The sequence below is a fragment of the Xyrauchen texanus genome, chromosome 34, assembly GCF_025860055.1.
Source record: "Xyrauchen texanus isolate HMW12.3.18 chromosome 34, RBS_HiC_50CHRs, whole genome shotgun sequence".
In the NCBI taxonomy this organism is placed as follows: Eukaryota; Metazoa; Chordata; class Actinopteri; order Cypriniformes; family Catostomidae; genus Xyrauchen; species Xyrauchen texanus.
Genome location: NC_068309.1, coordinates 40,118,070 through 40,124,069, shown reverse-complemented (window position 1 = coordinate 40,124,069; position 6,000 = coordinate 40,118,070).

The following is a 6,000-nucleotide window of genomic DNA, read 5'->3' as shown; positions in this document are numbered from 1 at the left end:
CTAATGAAAGACATCAAAGGGATATCTCCGGATAGAAGTGTCATAGAAACACAAGGGTGGTCTCGTTTCACTCGGGGCAGCAAACAGCCAATCATGAATCACCTCAACACTTCCTAGCCCCTCCCTAGCAACCATTGTCGAGCACCTTAGCAACCAAAATCCATAGAGGATATCTTCCATTCTGAATGTCACAGAGGCATGGGAGTTGGTTTATATCATTCATACTGACAAGCAGCCTTTGGAGATTAATGATTGGCAGCTGCCAAGCCACTCCCTAGCAACTAAACAGAGTACCCTAGCAACCCTTTAGCAGTAACTATATCTCTGCACCAGAAAATCAGAGAAACTTCTGGGTTGATTTATTTCAATCAGGATGGCAAGGAGACTTCATTAGTATCACTAAGGTAACTGCCTAGCAACCAGATGGGGTTACCCTAGCAACCGAGTAACAAATCACATATCTCTGCACCAGAAAATCAGAGAAACTTCTGGGTTGATTTATTTCAATCAGGATGGCAAGGAGACTTCATTAGTATCACTAAGGTAACTGCCTAGCAACCAGATGGGGTTACCCTAGCAACCGAGTAACAAATCACATATCTCTGCATCAGAAAAGCGTAGAGACTTCGGGTTGACTTATTTCAATCAGGATGGCAAGGACACTTGATTACTATCACTATGATTACTGCCTAGCAACCAGATGGGGTTACCCTAGCAACCGAGTAACAAATCACATATCTCTGCACCAGAAAATAGTACTGACTTCCGGGTTGATTTATTTCACTCAGGATGGCAAGGACACTTGATTACTATCACTATGGTAACTGCCTAGCAACCAGATGGGGTTACCCTAGCAACCGAGAAACAAATCACATATCTCGGCACCAGAAAATAGTACTGACTTCCAGGTTGATTTATTTCAACCAGGATGGCAAGGACACTTCATTAGTATCAATATGGTAACTGCCTAGCAACCACATGGGGTTACCCTAGCAACCGAGTAACAAATCACATATCTCTGCATCAGAAAACGTAGATACTTCTGGGTTGACTTATTTCAATCAGGATGGCAAGGACACTTGATTACTATCACTATGGTAACTGCCTAGCAACCAGATGGGGTTACCCTAGCAACCGAGTAACAAATCACATATCTCAGCACCAGAAAATAGTACTGACTTCCGGGTTGATTTATTTCACTCAGGATCGCAAGGACACTTGATTACTATCACTATGGTAACTGCCTAGCAACCAGATGGGGTTACCCTAGCAACCGAGAAACAAATCACATATCTCGGCACCAGAAAAGAGTACAGACTTCCGGGTTGATTTATTTCAACCAGGATGGCAAGGACACTTCATTAGTATCAATATGGTAACTGCCTAGCAACCAGATGGGCTTACCCTAGCAACCGAGTAACAAATCACATATCTCTGCATCACAAAAACATAGAGACTTCGGGTTGACTTATTTCAATCAGGATGGCAAGGAGACTTGATAAGTATCACTATGTTAACTGCCTAGCAACCAGATGGGGTTACCCTAGCAACCGAGTAACAAATCACATATCTCTGCATCAGAAAAGCGTAGAGACTTCGGGTTGACTTATTTCAATCAGGATGGCAAGGACACTTCATTAGTATCACTATGGTAACTGCCTAGCAACCACATGAGCTTACCCTAGCAACCGAGTAACAAATCACATATCTCTGCATCAGAAAAGCGTACAGACTTCCGGGTTGACTTATTTCAATCAGGATGGCAAGGACACTTGATTAGTATCACTATGATTACTGCCTAGCAACCAGATGGGGTTACCCTAGCAACCGAGTAACAAATCACATATCTCTGCACCAGAAAATAGTACTGACTTCCGGGTTGATTTATTTCACTCAGGATGGCAAGGACACTTCATTACTATCACTATGGTAACTGCCTAGCAACCAGATGGGGTTACCCTAGCAACCGAGAAACAAATCACATATCTCGGCACCAGAAAAGAGTACAGACTTCCAGGTTGATTTATTTCAACCAGGATGGCAAGGACACTTCATTAGTATCAATATGGTCACTGCCTAGCAACCACATGGGGTTACCCTAGCAACCGAGTAACAAATCACATATCTCTGCATCAGAAAAGCGTAGATACTTCTGGGTTGACTTATTTCAATCAGGATGGCAAGGACACTTGATTACTATCACTATGGTAACTGCCTAGCAACCAGATGGGGTTACCCTAGCAACCGAGTAACAAATCACATATCTCTGCACCAGAAAATAGTACTGACTTCGGGATGATTTATTTCACTCAGGATCGCAAGGACACTTGATTACTATCACTATGGTAACTGCCTAGCAACCACATGGGGTTACCCTAGCAACCGAGAAACAAATCACATATCTCGGCACCAGAAAATAGTACAGACTTCGGGTTGATTTATTTCACTCAGGATCGCAAGGACACTTGATTACTATCACTATGGTAACTGCCTAGCAACCAGATGGGGTTACCCTAGCAACCGAGAAACAAATCACATATCTCGGCACCAGAAAAGAGTACAGACTTCGGGTTGATTTATTTCAACCAGGATGGCAAGGACACTTCATTAGTATCAATATGGTAACTGCCTAGCAACCAGATGGGGTTACCCTAGCAACCGAGTAACAAATCACATATCTCTGCACCAGAAAACACTACAGACTTCCGGGTTGACTTATTTCACTCAGGATGGAAAGGAGCCATGTATTGTATTACCTTGGTAACTGCATAGCAACCACATGGGCTTACCCTAGCAACCGAGTAAAAAATCACATATTTCTGCACCAGAAAATCGTACAGACTTCTGGCCTCATTTATTTATGACCATAATTTTTTTCTTTTCAAGTTACAACATGCTGTTTGACGAGTTTTGCCACGGCAAGCACCACTCACATTTTCTTCAGGAAATGTACCTATCTAGTTATTATTATTATATCTCCATACAAAAGTTCGGCACCTAACTCGTCCTGCACCGTTTGGCGTAGACCCACGAATGAGGTGTCAAATCGAACGGCCTATTGAGGACACGTGTGCTATGACTTTTATAAGCGATCGGGGGTACGGTATTTGCCCCAGGGGCAAAAAAGCGACCAAAAAATCCCATAGACTTAACATTGCGACAAACTTTGGCGCGTCACAGCTCCGAGCGAGGATTTCGCAGAAACTTGTCATTAGCCACATTTGAAGAGGCTGGCAGGCTCTGTAAGAGCATACCTCAATATGGGGTAAAAGTTGCAACCCTGGGGGCAGGAGCTGCCCAAAGTTGCCCCCATTGACTTACAATGGTGTAGGACGGCCCATGAAATGAAATGGCATAGGGATTTTGTATTGAACATAGCTCTGGATCACAGTGTCATAGAGACAAGGGGCGGGCTCATTTTACTCAGATGACCAATCAGTCTCTCGGGATCAAAGGGATAAGCGTCATAGAAACACAAGGGTGGTCTCGTTTGACTCGGGACAACAAACAGCCAATCATGAATCACCTCAACACTTCCTAGCCCCTCCCTAGCAACCATGTCGAGCACCTTAGCAAACAAAATCCATACAGGGATATCTTCCATTCTCAATGTCACAGAGGCATGGGAGTTGGTTTATATCATTCATACTGACAAGCAGCCTTTGGAGATTCATGATTGGCAGCTGCCAAGCCACTTCCTAGCAACTAAAAAGAGTACCCTAGCAACCGAGTAACAAATCACGTATTTCTGCACCAGAAAATCGTACAGACTTCGGGTTGATTTATTTCAACCAGGACGGCAAGGACACTTCATTACTATCACTACAGTAACTGCCTAGCAACCAGATGGGGTTACCCTAGCAACCGAGCAACAAATCACATATCTCTGCACCAGAAAACACTACAGACTTCCGGGTTGACTTATTTCACTCAGGATGGAAAGGAGCCATATATTGTATCACCTTGGTAACTGCATAGCAACCACACGGGCTTACCCTAGCAACCGAGTAACAAATCGCATATTTCTGGACCAGAAAATCGTACAGACTTCCGGGTTGATTTTTTACAACCATAATTTTTACTCTTTTCAAGTTATAACATGCTGTTTGACGAGTTTTGCCACGGCAAGCACCACTCACATTTTCTTCAGGAAATGTACCCATCTAGTTATTTTTATTTTTATATCTCCGTACAAAACTTCGGCACCTAACTCGTCCCGCACCATTTGGCGTAGACCCACGAATGAGGTGTCAAATCGAACGGCCTATTGAGGACACGTGTGCTATGACTTTTATAAGCGATCGGGGGTACGGTGTTTGCCCCAGGGGCAAAAAAGCGGCCGAAAAATCCCATAGACTTAACATTGTGACAAACTTTGATGCGTCACAGCTCCGATCGAGGATTTCGCAGAAACGTCTGATTTGCGACATTTGAAGAGGCTGGCAGGCTCTGTAAGAGCATACCTCAATATGGGGTAAAAGTTGCACCCTTGGGGGGCAGGAGCTGCCCAAAGTTGCCCCCATTGACTTACAATGGTCTAGGACGGCCCATGAAATGAAATTGCATAGGGATTTTGTATTGAACATAGCTCTGGATCACAGTGTCATAGAGACAAGGGGGCGGGCTCATTTTAATCAGACAACCAATAGGCCTATTTCACAAAATGGCGACCGCAACCGGAAGTAGGGTAACGATTCTTCCGGTCGCGCCGCCGCTCTCTACGATCCCCATTCATTCTTGGACATTCTTCGCTAAAATGGACTGTGAACAGCGTGTTTTTTCTCAGTCATTCATGTACTTGCCAAAAGTACATATATCTGATGTTGTCCGTTTTGTTGACATTTTTCAGGGAGATGTGAAGCGATCAAAATTGGACAAAGGTTACAAATTCTTTTTGAGCAATTTATTTTTGATTACCAAGGTATGTATTATTTCACGATAGGCTGATTTACCTTTTGTTGGTTTTATGGATGAATTTCAAAGTGGTGTAATAAAAAACCGAGTTTTAACCATGTTTGTGTGTATTTGGACACTTCAGTCTCAAATATTATTGCAGGGACAGTGGTAATTAGGGCCAGATGTTATAGGTCGTTAAGAAAGCGTGAGGAACCACATCAACTTGAGGTAAATACATACTGGATTTAGCTAAAGATGAATGGTATATTTTTGATAACCAATATAAATTCTACTTGTCTCAGTATCAATAGTAACGTCAGCAGCTATAGTTAGAAAAAACTAAACAATGTTACATTCATTAAAATGGCATTGCACTTGATGACACTTACTATACCAATCTTCACCCACAAAATCAATAAATAAATAGAAATGATGTCTGATTGTATGTGTGATATCTAGTGGCTTTAAAAAAAATTCATGTTGTTTAGTTGTCCAGGAGAGTGCAGCAATCTTACACTAGATTATGGCTCATTTTCATGTCATCACCATGAATGAAACTAAGAATTGTACATCTTTACAGTAAATTTAATTTAACTTTGCTATTTTATCTAAACATGAAAATAATGAAATTAAGGCAAATAAATAATAAAAACTAATTTTACACTAATGATATTACATTTTAAAAAGTTACAAAAACATTTTTGTATGTCCCCAAAAAATCCCAGTGTACACCCTAAATGAACAACACACAAAAGTTAAATAAAGATGTGAAATATATGAGTCTTTCTATCACTTTCTCCAGATCACGCTTGAATCTAACCATCCACCTCAAATGGCAGCTTATACTTGTACTTGTGCTGCTGGAAGAAGTTTGTGCAACCACCTTGTTGCACTACTTTACCAGACAGCACATTACAGTACATTAGGAACCAAAAATGTTCCAGCTGCCCTTGCTTGCACAAGCAAACAGCAGACATGGCATAGGCCACGCACCCAGGTATAAAAAACAAACTCCTCAAACAGTTTTAATTTAGCCAACAGTAAATAATAAATAAAAAAAGTATGTAAAATGCATGTGCAAATCAGATTACAATCAAATGCAAT